Here is a 12,753-nt window from a genome sequence, read left to right as displayed (position 1 = left end):
ATGATTTTATTTTTAAGATTAAACCATGTTATACTAATACAATTTCTTTCTCCAAAATGCTAACAGGAGAGGAGCAGCTGATCTCTGATAGCTTGACTCTGATAGAAAATGTCAAAACTTCACTCTTGTTGAAGAATGCCTGGAGGAATTGACTGTAGGTAAGTGCTAAACTGCTTGAAAAACATTTTTTTTCTCTACGAATGGACTTATGAGATAATGTTTTGGTTTGGGGTTTGTTGTTGTTCTTGTTTTTATATAGATGAAGGATTTAGATAATATAGTGGATGATGAGAATAATAAGAGTCAACACTGTTATGTAATTGTAAAATTAGAGAATATCATACCAAGCTACTGTCACAGAATGATTAGTTTCTACCCTTAGAAAAGTGTTTTTTTTTAACAGGGCTGCTTCTCAGATTGGGGCTGAGGTTTGCATAGAAAAAGCATGAGCAGCACAGCCCAGTTCCTTACTTCAAACGTAGTGAGGCTTCTTTAAAGTAATTACAGCCTCCTGGTTGATGGGAGATGTCCAATCTTGAAGATGGAATTTTATTTTATTTTTTTTTTAAAGAGAAGGTAATATGAACCCCATTGGAGGGAGTCTGGAGAGGAGCTGTAAGAGTACCTGGGTATCTGGAGGAGTGACTGAATGAACCAGGAGCTGTTATTTTAGCTTCAAAGAAGAGTTAGTGGAGAAATGAGAGTGAGGGTTAGTTTAAATATGTGAAATATATGTGTTTCCCACAATGATCTGTTTTCTTTCCTTGGCTGTTAAGACACCGTTGTATGGAATATATTATCAGGAAAAGTTGTGAATAATTTTAAGAACTGGCGAAGCAAGCATCTGTGAGTTGTGACAGAAACATAATGGGTATTACCATGGCACAGGGGGAAGGACTAGATGACTTTAAGGTGATTTTTGATCCTTTGACTGGTAAATAGGAGATGGTTCCTGTGGTGCAGCACAATCTGTAAAATCCAGGGAGAGCACAGTACTGAGAATTCCTTTTCTGCCCTCTACTATTATGTCTCATCTGACAGGGAGGATCCAGAAGTTATTAAAACATTATGCCTCTTTTTCTTTTTTCCTCCCCCTTTTTTACCTGCGTGGAAAAGATGAGTGAGACTTAGAACTTCACGTTGCTGTGGCTGTTGAAAAGTAGCTAGAACTCCTTGTTGTAAGACAACATGAAAAAAGCTCTGCAGGCATGCCTATACCCATGCTGGCTCAGCAGGACTCTAGAACACGGAGTGCTAGGACATGTGTTTTGATGATGCCTAGATTAGCTTCAAAAGCAGTTTTGTCATATTTGTATGGCACTGCATCCAAGCCACTGTGGTTTTACTGCTTCTAGACCTGTGCTAAGGTCTGCTTTCTGCCATGCAGACTTAATCAGCTTGTGTTAGTGATAATTTGGCAAACTGTTTCATGTAATCCGCTGTATGTTGTAAACAACCCTCTATTGTGCTGCCCTTGTAGCCTGTGTTTATTCGGGTGCACTAACTATTTTCCTTTAATCAATTGTCCAGTAACAGCACAAAACAGAGATGACTCTTCACTGTGTGAGATTTCTTGTCTGAATGCTAACAGTAACAACAGTGACATTAAACAAAGGTTTTAATTTCAGTTGGATGCTATTGAGCAAAACTGTGAATAGCAGAAGAAAAATAAAGATTTGAGGAAGTCCTGCAGTGTCAACTGAATTTTAAATCAAAAGCAAATAGGCACAATTTTGTGTAAACAGTTTAGGAGGCTTTATTTTTGGATCGCAAAAGGAAGTTTCCCAGGATGTATCACTTCAGTGATGTGTTCTTTCTCTTAATTACCATCATGCATGTATGAAACAAAGCTGATTTTTAACATGCTTCCGTTTTAATATTTTAAAGTCCATCTGCTCTTTTTGTGAATTTTTGAATGGCGTGTATTGCTATGGGGAGCATTTGTATTGATTCATAAACCTGTGGACTATGGTTTCTGGGTTTTTTTTGGTTATTTTCTTGGGCTTTCACATGAAGGGGAAAGACAAGAAAAGCAATTTAAATTTCCCAAACCACAAGGCTATGCATCTTTCATAATACCTAGCCTGGGTAGTGGTGTAGGTTATGATATGTGGGTTGCAATACAGTCTCTTAGGACAACTTTGTCTCAAGTAAAATGCAGTATAATCCTGAGCACAAAATTAATTGCATAGAAGATGATGGCTAGTGCTTGGCTATTTGCTTACAAATCCTTGAAAAGGCTTTTGCTATTCTGAGGATGTCCTGGAACCTGCCTATTAAAAGAAGGTTTGACAGACTGCTCTGCTGTGGGTTGAACATTGAAAACTGCCTTATGTTATGATGTTGATGATGTCAAGATAGAAAATAGAGCATCTTAATTCATGAAGGTTACTACTAGGAATTGATTATTTTTATGTTCTAAAACTTTTTAATATACTTATCACATGCATTTTAGGACAGAATTTCAGGCTATCAAAGCAGTGTTAGATGATATATATCTTTCCCCCCCTAATTTTTGTATGATTTTAGATTTTGTTAAATATAGTTCCAATTTTTTGCACATTTCCTTTACCATTTCATATTTTCCTCATTTGTCTCAGTTTTCAGAAATGAGAAGACAGAAACCTTTTGCATTCTCTATGGCTCCCTCTGGTCCCACCCACCCCCCTTTACAATACAGAAAGCAGATGTGTATTGTTTGTTACTTCTGCACAGTGTTGCTGCTTGCTTTCACAAAGCTGTGTATATGATACAAAAGCAAAATACTTGCTTTTTCAAAAAATATGTCATATAAGGCAAGACTGTATTTGATAATAATGGTTTATCAGTGCCTAGAAAGAGATCCAAGTGTCAGTGCTCTTACTATCTTCTACCTGGTACTGAATGGAGGTAAATGAGAACTGGTAACAAGTATATACTGACAATACTGTGTGATTAACATGACTCTCCTAAGCCACAAATAGGGGAAGCTTTCTCTTTAATTATAACTGTGCTTCTTTAATCTAATTACAGCTTTGTAAATCATCTTTTTTTTTTTAAAAAAAAAGCTGATTGGAAATTGGAATTTCTTTAGATTATTCACATTCTTGTGATTTCATATACTAGACAGAGTCGTCTTTTGCCCTCTAACCTAGGGTGTGTATTTGTGGATTTTTTGGCTTTGTTTGTTTGCTTTTAAATAAGTTGGGAAGCTAAAGGCACTTAAGTTCTGGAAAGTTACCATAGGCTGATGTTAAGGTTTCAGATCCAGAATTTTTTACATATGTGTGATCAGGGAATCTTTCCAGACCTTTATGTTTTTCTTTACTGTCTCAGTGGTAGTGACAAAGATTCACTGAGTCAGTTCTGCAGTACTTTGAAGCTGAAACACTAAATATGTTAGGATAATATGGCACCACTCTTAAATATGTATAATATTTTATTAACCATGTAATGGAAAACATGCACTAGCTAGATCAGAAATGGAATTGTTCCTCATACGACTCTGTTCTTTATTAGCTGTGTTTTCAGTCTCCTGTACCAATTGTCAGTTTCAGGCTTGTGGTTCTGGATAAGAAATGTTCTTCAGGTTGAAGCAAGCTGGAATCTTTAAAACAAATGTGCTAAGGTGCCCACTCACCCCCTGCCCAAATGCTGATCACTTGAGGCCACTCCACGGGTGCTTCTTGCATACTGCTTTCCCACATCTGCTGGAAACAGTGATTTCTAGAGAGACTCAGGGTTACCTTCTGTGCTGACTATAGATAGGGACTATGTCTGTTCTCCTGCCCCCCCCCCCCCTCTGTTCACTGTGGTGGACAATTTCATACGTAGCTAAAAGGAAAGAAAAATGCTGTAAGATGTAATGTAAAGATCAGCTTGTAAACCTCAATCATGAGGACTTAATTTAGACTATAGATTTTTTCGTTATGTGTATGACAGTAGTTTTTAAGCTGTGCTGCAAATTAAAGAAGATAAATCCAAGGGAGGAAATATATATTTAAGCTAAAGGACAGCTTGGTCAAGAACACAATTATAGGTTTCACTTATAAATTTACACAGATAAGTGATACAGTGAAGCAAAAATAGAAAGACTGTATTTAACAAATTAAATTTATAATCTTATTTTTATGACTAGACATAATAGATGTATGAAGCAAAGAAAAGGGGAGTTAGTGTTAATTAAAAATTATGGATAAATCTTCCTTTAGAGCCCCCACTCAGAATTATTTTGAGTAATAAGGAATTATATTAAAAATATCATGGCTTAGTGAGCTAGCATTTTGTGAACAGTATTTTACAATTTCAGTAATGCTGCATACTTCCTCAGGTTGTGAAAGCCAGCTAGTAGTAACAAAGGCCATATGGAATGTTGGCAGATAAAAGCATGTGGATGAGTCTCTTAGATTTTTTTTTTTTTTATCTCTAGTGAGCCATGCCAAGTAGTACCTTTCTACCTTTCTGAACTGGGGTCAAAGGAAAAAGAAAAAACCCAACAAACTTTTTTCCTCATGCAGAATTTTTAAAAAAATCCTTATATACTCTTTAAAGGGTACTTTAACAAAAAAACTCAACCCTTAGCTCTTGATATTTTCTTAATTAGTCTGATTCTGTGTTAGTATTAGGTATATATTTTAATTTTTGTTATTTAAAGGAAGAGATTGGATTGGGATTACATTAAAGGCACTGGCAGGAAGTGTTCTAGAGATGATCTGGAGGATAGAGAGATTCACTGTGGTATCATTCCATTTGAGGAAATTAGCTGGTTTTTAGGACTACCTCTTTGTTTTAATAGAGGGAGAAAATGATGGTAAAAGACTGTTACAAGATTTCTAGTTACTTCTGTGGAGGAGCTTGGTATAATTGTTCCTAAAATTCAGGAGCATAAAATGGCAAGGGAGATCTGTACTGAAACCATGTTATATGTGTGACCTATAAATTGGTAGCATCTTCTAATAAGCTTTTAGGGTTTTTTGGGGGGGTGAGTGGGGTGGTGTTTGTGCTACTTTGATGGGAAAGCTGTTGAAGAACCTGGTTTAAACTATGAGTTCTTGGTCAAAAAATATGTATATGTGAAATTATTATTTTCTCCCTTCTGTATATATCTTTTTAACTTTTGCATGACTCCTTTCAGCATGCTGAAAACTATTTCAGAATTTTACCTCCTTGCCTATAAGACAGAAAAACTGACAGCCTCCTTGTTTTGAATTATTTTGTGTAGTCTGGAGGAATTTTTGCCAGACAGGTTAGCAAGATGTCTGTAAAATAAATTTTGTATGCTAAGCACTGTGTAAATGAATAGACACCCTTTTCATACTTGCGTTTTTTGTATGTGTGCAGCCTTGTTACATGTCAAATGTAAGTTTAATATGAATTACTTCAGTGTGGACAGAAAGGTGTGGCTTTTTCCCTCCTTCTTTGCCTTTGCATGTATTTAGCTTGTTTAACAAGATGATGTTGTGATGCATTTTCCTATCTGAAAACTGAGTTTTGTAATCAGCTTTTTGGCAGTGTAGCCAGCTTGAGCATTCAGTGTCACACCACTTTGTTCTGGTTTTGAGTTATATTCCCCCAAAAAGTGGTTTCTTTTTAGCCAGAACAGTTTCTTAATTACCTCAAACATATTCAGTGTGTGATACATAAAGTGTTTTTGAGGTGCAGCATGGATGCAAATGTTTTGGGGTTTACAGTAGTGAACAGAAGGCAGCAAGAAAGGAAATGTGGGTTGATTCTGCAATGGTGTGGGTTCATAGCTGATGGTAGCCTTGGTGTTTTCAGGGACTTCTCCACGAGGTAACAGTGAAAGGCCTGAAAGCTCTGATCTTGGGTGTGGAGCTGTCTCATGCTGTGGAATACACTTTGTTACTGCTTCTGTTGTATACTTGAGATTTTATCATCTTGCTCTCTTTAAGATGGATTGGTTGTGTGTGTCCCCCTGCCCAGTTGTTAAACTGCCAGATTCCATTCAGTTGTTGGGCAGTTAACTTCTCATTCTGTTCATTCTTCTTCGTTCTATTCATATTTCATTCAATATCCATTCATTCATTACTATTAACAGGGAATGATAATTTTTACTTTCTACTTTCTCTGCCTCTTCCTTGTCTAGTGGAAAGCTGAATGCTGCTGAAAGCTGTCAGCTGAAGAAACTTTAGATCTAGACTGTTCGCCAAAAGGAACAGCTGCCAGAGCAATTTTTTCCTTACTGACGTGTTGGCATGCTTTAGTTGCAGGTAAAGTAAATGTGTATGTGTGTGTAATAGGTAATTCGTAATAGAAGTCTGTTTGCTGAACTATGAGCTCTCTGTTTGGAATGCTGGGTGCCATGGCTGGTTTTTGCAGTATGGATATCTGTCCTCTGAAAAGTGGGCTTGAGTCTTAAGAGTCTTATTTAAAATGTCAGATAGAGGCTCTAGTAGCGCTGGGCTGCATTTAGATACTGTGGCCTCTGGAGCATCCTGTCAGTGTTTGGTGTTTCAGTTTTCTTCTTGTTCACACCTATACAGTATACTCCACTGCACATAACAATTGGATAATATTCCTACAGCAACCACAGTGATTGCTTACATGTGAAATGAATATATGGTGATTATAAAATGCACTTTAGCAGTGTCTTAGGGCCCTGTAACTTCTGGAGAAAATAGTATGTGAGCTACATACCCTATAAGTCAATGATAGGTTTTCATCAGCATGCCACTGATAATCTAACAGATGTCCACCGGGGTTTTCTTGAGTTGGCAAGGTTCCTTCTTTTTTAGTTTCAGAATCTCTCTGTGTCATTTGGACTATGGGATATGAAATAGTCAAAAAGCCTGTCATGTGAAGAATATACTCGCTTTTTTCCTCTGACTCTTAACAGGTACACTGTTGGATACAGAAAGTGTGGAAGGAGAAAAGATTATTCTTCTCTGTGCTTAAAAATTGAGTGCAGGAGCTTTAGGAAACCCTTTTACAACTGCACAGGGGGTAGAAGCTGCTAGACTTTGGTTTGTCATTGGATCGTCTTACACTTCTGCAGTGAAACTAGTCAGCTGACAGATGAAAATTCAGATAAATCTCTTCCCTGATCTGATCTACAACTATGAGTATCATTTGGTTCTTGATGCAGCATCGTACATGCCCATTTTTTATTAGATAAGCTGTTTTGCAAGGTGGAAAGGGCTGAACACTTATGAGTCGCCTTCCTAAGAGAAGCTTATTCTCAGATTGCAAAAGGGACTGATGAAGGAGTGAGAAGAGGGGTGTGGTCTTCATAGCTTGAATGTTTCATAGGAGAGTTGGAATCGTTTAGGGAGGAGATGTGGATGTTAATTGCAAGATTGACATAAGGAAGCTGTGTGCATAAGAGAAGCCCAGGCTAGCTAGTAGGAGGGAGCCTGATGTGTGGGTGTGAAATGAGACTGGTATTAGTACAGACAAGCTTGAAATCTGACAGTATGTTTAGTTTCCAGAGTTGTTGGCTATGTCAGGTGGGCCATTCACACCAGTCAAACAACATCAGAAAGGGGAACAAATATGAAATGATACTTTACAATAATCACTAGTTCCTGGTTTTTATATACCCAGGCTTACTTTGAAACTGATTAGAAAAATTACTATTGACATTACAATTACAATATTGGTAGCTATTGACTAAATATTAACTATCAGGTAAACTCAGGCCTGTGCCTTGTTTGTTATTTTTAAAACTTCAAACACTTGCTTTATGAAAATGAATGCCATCTTTCAGCAGCCTTTCATGTAGCATGTGTCTGGCCTTACGCTCCCCTGTAATGCTACATGTTCATTCTTTCACCTCTTTCTTGATGTAGTTTGTTGCAATTCTTGATGCTGACCTGTGAATAGGAGACTTCTGTTTTGTCAAGTTGGAAGCAAGATATTCTCGCAGTAACCTGTACTGCTCTGTAATGGTTAGGGAGGCATCTGGTTTCTCTATGACATATTGTACAAATTCCTGATGTATCATATCAAAGTATCATTAGGAAATTGAAGGGCTGTAGATACACTGGTGCTTGACAAGTATTTAATATGTTACTGTTTCCACTCTCTGAAGGGATTAATTGGCAGCTCTGATAGTGTTGTAAATCTTTTTTATTAAATGCAAATCATTAAAATGTTTCTGAACATCAAGCTTTGTCTAGAAGCTCAGCTAGCGGCGTGTTTGTCCAGAAGAACTACATGTTCCCAGGACAGATGGCACTATATCCAACATTGAATTAATATCAGCTTTTCAGTGTACTGACCTATAGCTAATCCATGATTCTGTGGCTGTATGGAAGTAATTTTGATTGCTAAAGCAACTATTTCTCAATCAGTTGCGGTCGGTAAGAGTTGTTCTTTGGATGTTTTGTAGTGTTAAGAGTTTAATAGCTTGTGCCATAAAGGCAAATCTATTTCTTTCTCCTGATAGAAAACAAAGGAACAACAACTGTTAGTTTTAACTATGGTCCAGTCTCATTCTGTAACTTTGTTTATAGCCATGTACAGCTTTCAGTTATTTCTTCTGTCCCTGACTTAAAATCTAGTTATGCTAATGGAAAGGCACAACAGTCACTGATGGGTGGGAAGTGGCATGACAAAACAGTGATGTGAAGTCTTCTTTAGTTCCCTTTAGTTCTTATTCCATGTTACTTCAAGTTGTCAATTATACTAGTATGTTTGAGTTCCCCTTAGTTTAGCTAACAGTGTTAATGAAAAGAATTTCTAATTTCTTAATGCAAGAGCTTGAGTATCCAGTTTAAGTGTATTAATTTTATCTGTGATTAAGGCATTAATACCAGTTGGGACTAGAGTTGATAGTGTTATCAGAAAATATTAATGTATTTGAAATAAGTATAATCCCATATATTTTTGTTTTCAATTAAATTTTTCTAAGGAAAGCTTTACTAGATTCAGGTTGGAATTTCAGAATGAAAAAAGACACAAAATGGATAAAAGCCCTTTTGTTAAGTTATTTGGTTTGTATGTGGGATCTTGGGGTCATGCTTCCTTTTATCTGTATTCTTCCTGTGTGTGTTTTTTTGGGAGTGGTTTGAATTATTTTTTTTATTCTTCTTTTCTGGTAAAAGATTTGTAGAATTTTGAGTTTGTTCTGATTAAAAAAAAAAAAAAAGAAATTGTAGAAACTCAGACTTGTGGGGAGGGAAGTGTCTTTTTTATTCAGCAATGAGTTTGATCTTAGGAGCAAGCCAGTAGCAACTTGGTTACTATCAGTTATCCAAAATGAGTATTACAGAGGAAGATCCTGTTTTACTGATGTAGGTAACTTTTAAACTCCCTTGATCTTCACAAAAATGTTGATATTAATAGAAAAGAGCTATTACATGATTTAGGTTTTACTCTTTCATAGGATTCCTTGGGCCAGTTGCATGCTACCTGGCGTGGCCTTCTTTAGGAGCCAGTGATGTTCTACAAATAATTTAAATAGTTGTTTCTGATCTTTCATCGCTATATACTATCGTATGAATTTGCTCTTGCTGTGATGGTGAGGGAGAGGTCTATGAAGGACACATCTGCCTGGTGGTTCAGAGAAGTATGAAGATGTATACGTTGCTTTAGTAATGTATAAAACACTTGCTCTTTCTCAGCTCAGGACAAACAAGGAAAAAAACTTGCGTATATATTGGATAACATGACCTATTCATTGCAGAGTTTCAGGGTATGTTATAAAGAGTGTTTTGTCCAACCATCTTGACTTATTTGTTGTTGTTTGTGTCTTGAGTCTAATTAGATAAGTAAATATTTTGCCCTGAAAAATTAAGCATAGTACAGGGAAGTTGGCAGTGTGTAATGGTAGGTAGGAGAGGCCACTGGTGTGATGAAATGGAAAAGTAAGGCTAGTTTTCTGATAATAGTGAAAGTTGTTTTTCTCAACTTTGGTCCCCTTGAAATAAAAAAAGTAAGTGAGTATCTCTCCAGAATTGGCTTTACCTTAGTACTAAATTAGTCTAAATCGTGCTTGATAGAAGCCCTATGAAACCTAAGGGAATTTGTCACCATTCTGAATAAAGGATATTTGGTAAGTTCAGTGTTAGAAATTAAGAGATTTTATGATAGCCTTAAAAAAAACTCCAAAAGCAAACAAGAAAAGTGATTGTTTTTCGTAATAAAAGTAAGTATTATCAACATAGTGTTTCTATTTTGGAGGAAAAAACCACCATTGTGATGGCAGCAAACTTATAAGGAAACAGTCACGCTAATGCAAAGCGAAACTGCAGAAGAAAATCTGTAAGGATCAGATTTTCAGTTGACAGGATTTTTTCCTGTGTATCATTGTTTTTTACATCCCAACATTTTTTGAAAACAAAGAGAGTTTTCAGGTAAAGCTAACCTCATTTTTTCAACTGTGGACTCGTTTGTTTTGAAGTGTGCATTATTATTTCAAAATATAAACTTGGAATAAATTAAAGAGAGGAGTAGGATATACTGTTAATATATAGGCATGCAAGAACTGAATTTGAAAGCTAAATGCCAATTTGTTCATTAGATTTTGGTTTTGTTTCTTCAGTCCTAGAATCTGTTGGGCTGAAAAGAACACCAGAGAAACTTTTTTGTAGCTGTTGTCAGACAAACCTCTTGTAATCAGGCAAGCAATGGAGACAACTGTATTTGATGTATTTGTTATATATGAAGCAGTGGGGATTGGTGAGTGTTTTCAAGTTGAATTGTCCTTACAACAGGAGTTGATGGGTTTATGGCCCTTGAGGGAAGGGAGCAGGAGCCTGGTGGCAGCTGTGCTGCCCAAGCACAGAACCTGGGGTTCCCCATGGCTGTGTCTCAGAAATGCTGTTTTGATTTAAAACCAGAAAGAGTCTTGTGTGCAATTCAGCACGTTTTCCTGTTGGTTGGATTTGGGTTGCATCCCACCAGCTGCCCTGACACCTATGCCTGAAATAAGAGCTTAAGAGCATCTGTACTGGCTGAAGTCAAAGATCAACTCAGCGCAGTGGCGTCGTCCAGTGACAGCTGCATAGGGTGCGATATGTACATAGTCCAAGCGTATGGCAGTATCTCTGGCCATGTGCAGTCCATGGGTTTATTTAATAGTCTTTCTTTTCTGTAACTTCAGTGTCCTTTTTTCTTTCATGAATTTGACTAATTGCTTTTAAAAACCGTGTATACTTTTGGTGCCTGCTGTGGTCTGTAACAATGAGTTCGTTCCATAATTTGTCACAAATTAACACTTGTGCAGGAACAAAGATGGGAAAAGGTAATGCAGGATCAAAGCTGTAGGTGTTTAAATCATGTATCATATACTCCTTTTAATTTTTTTAAAGGCTGTGTCTCTGCTTTAGCGTATGTTTCAAGGCTATAAATGTCCATTGTCATTTATCTCCCTGGATTCTGGAGAAATTTTTAACACTCTGGTTAGCTAGAAATAGAATTGGATTAATGAAGAAGTAATTTGTCACCTAATTCAAGGGTACTGTTGGGCTTTTTAAAGCAGTGTTTGTGGCCTTAGTTTCACATTACGTTGAATATTGTGAAATTTACATTGTTATTTTTGTTGTAAGTCTTTTGAAACAAAGATTTGGACACTGCAAGTATAACATTATTCAGAAGGAATTTTGGAGAAACTTTTTTTACTACTGAGATTAGATTAATGAGATTTGCTGGCAGTGCTTGAGGTTCAAAGTGAAGAAATAGACTGGGTAGCAAATTAATTGATTCCATTGCCACATGCATGCTCAAGTTTACAAAATGCAAGCTAAGCAGAATACTTGTTTCATCCTATTTCTGTGACTTTTTAACTAAAATGAACTGTGACTTAACTTTAACCAAGAGAAGGTGGAAGTGATTAGATAAATATGATACATTCCTGAAGGGCACTGGTTGCTGGAACTAGCATGTACTTTGCAAAATCGTTTATTATAATACTCTTTTGATGTCCATTCAGTTCGAAAGGTTCATCTTCCTACCAGTAAAGAGCAACAGTGTCTCTCATACACGGGCTGTTTGGTTGTAGGCCACTTCCATGTATTACAAAGCTCTTCAGTCCCAGGTTCTGAAGCTTTATTTTTGAAGTTTGCTCAGAAACTGCATTATGAAACACACTGGGGTTTTTGCTTATCTTCTAGTAGGGACATCATATTCAAGAGGAAGGGAAAAGTTTCACTGAATTCTTGCTGTGGCACAGAGGCTTTTTGGTTAAATCTTTTGCTAATGGGGAAATCTTTGATGACTACCCTACTGCAGAAGGAGGCTAACCTGAAACAATGTTGAAATGTTGACCCAAACTCTGTGTTCTCCTAGGTAAAATTACTGTAATTGATTTCATTGGTACTACTCTGGGATGTACTTTACCGATATCGGAACTTAAAGTGCAAGAAATGTATACATATTTTGTTTCAATGCAGAACAGTTGGTGTTTGTCAGTTTAATCACTGTACAATTAGAATCTGATTGCTTTCTGAAGCTGTTTGGGATGCTTTATGTATAAAAAGGGATACTAGAAAAGGAGGTAGTGCTTAACATTGATTTTCTTCAACAGCATTTCTGTGACTTCATAGCTGTTTTTCACACTTAATGGCTACCCAGTTATACTAAGAAGACGTATAACAACATTGTTAAAACAAATAAATCACAACTCCCCAGCTCTGTCTCAAGATGTTGATATTTAATCATTCCTAGTTTTGCTGGTTGTTTTTAAGTCCTAATGAGCTTTGCTTGCGTTGAGTGTTTGTTCTCCCTGTGTGCTGAAGACACATTGCTGATCTGTAAAATGTAGCTTCTCAAGTGGCCTATGCAAAATACACTTTCCACAAACCACCAGCAGAG

The 12,753-nt window shown here is 36.8% G+C and overlaps 1 protein-coding gene across 4 annotated transcripts in view; it reads left to right on the top strand.

Moving 5' to 3' along the window:
- FAM160A1 (family with sequence similarity 160 member A1) overlaps nucleotides 1-12,753 on the top strand; it is an 89,145-nt gene that overhangs the window by 9,041 nt on the left and 67,351 nt on the right. For 2 of the 4 annotated variants that reach the window (XM_037378701.1, XM_037378708.1), the window contains 2 exons: nucleotides 67-158; nucleotides 6,086-6,209. The gene's annotated coding sequence lies outside the window, so the exon portion shown is untranslated. The remainder of the gene's footprint in view (nucleotides 1-66; nucleotides 159-6,085; nucleotides 6,210-12,753) is intronic. The other 2 variants (XM_037378714.1, XM_037378725.1) reach the window with 1 other exon arrangement.

Source organism: Falco rusticolus, chromosome 1 (genome assembly GCF_015220075.1).
Source record: "Falco rusticolus isolate bFalRus1 chromosome 1, bFalRus1.pri, whole genome shotgun sequence".
NCBI classification, from domain to species: Eukaryota; Metazoa; Chordata; class Aves; order Falconiformes; family Falconidae; genus Falco; species Falco rusticolus.
The sequence above is the reverse complement of the archived record's forward strand: the minus strand, read 5'-3'. Positions and strand labels throughout refer to the sequence as shown.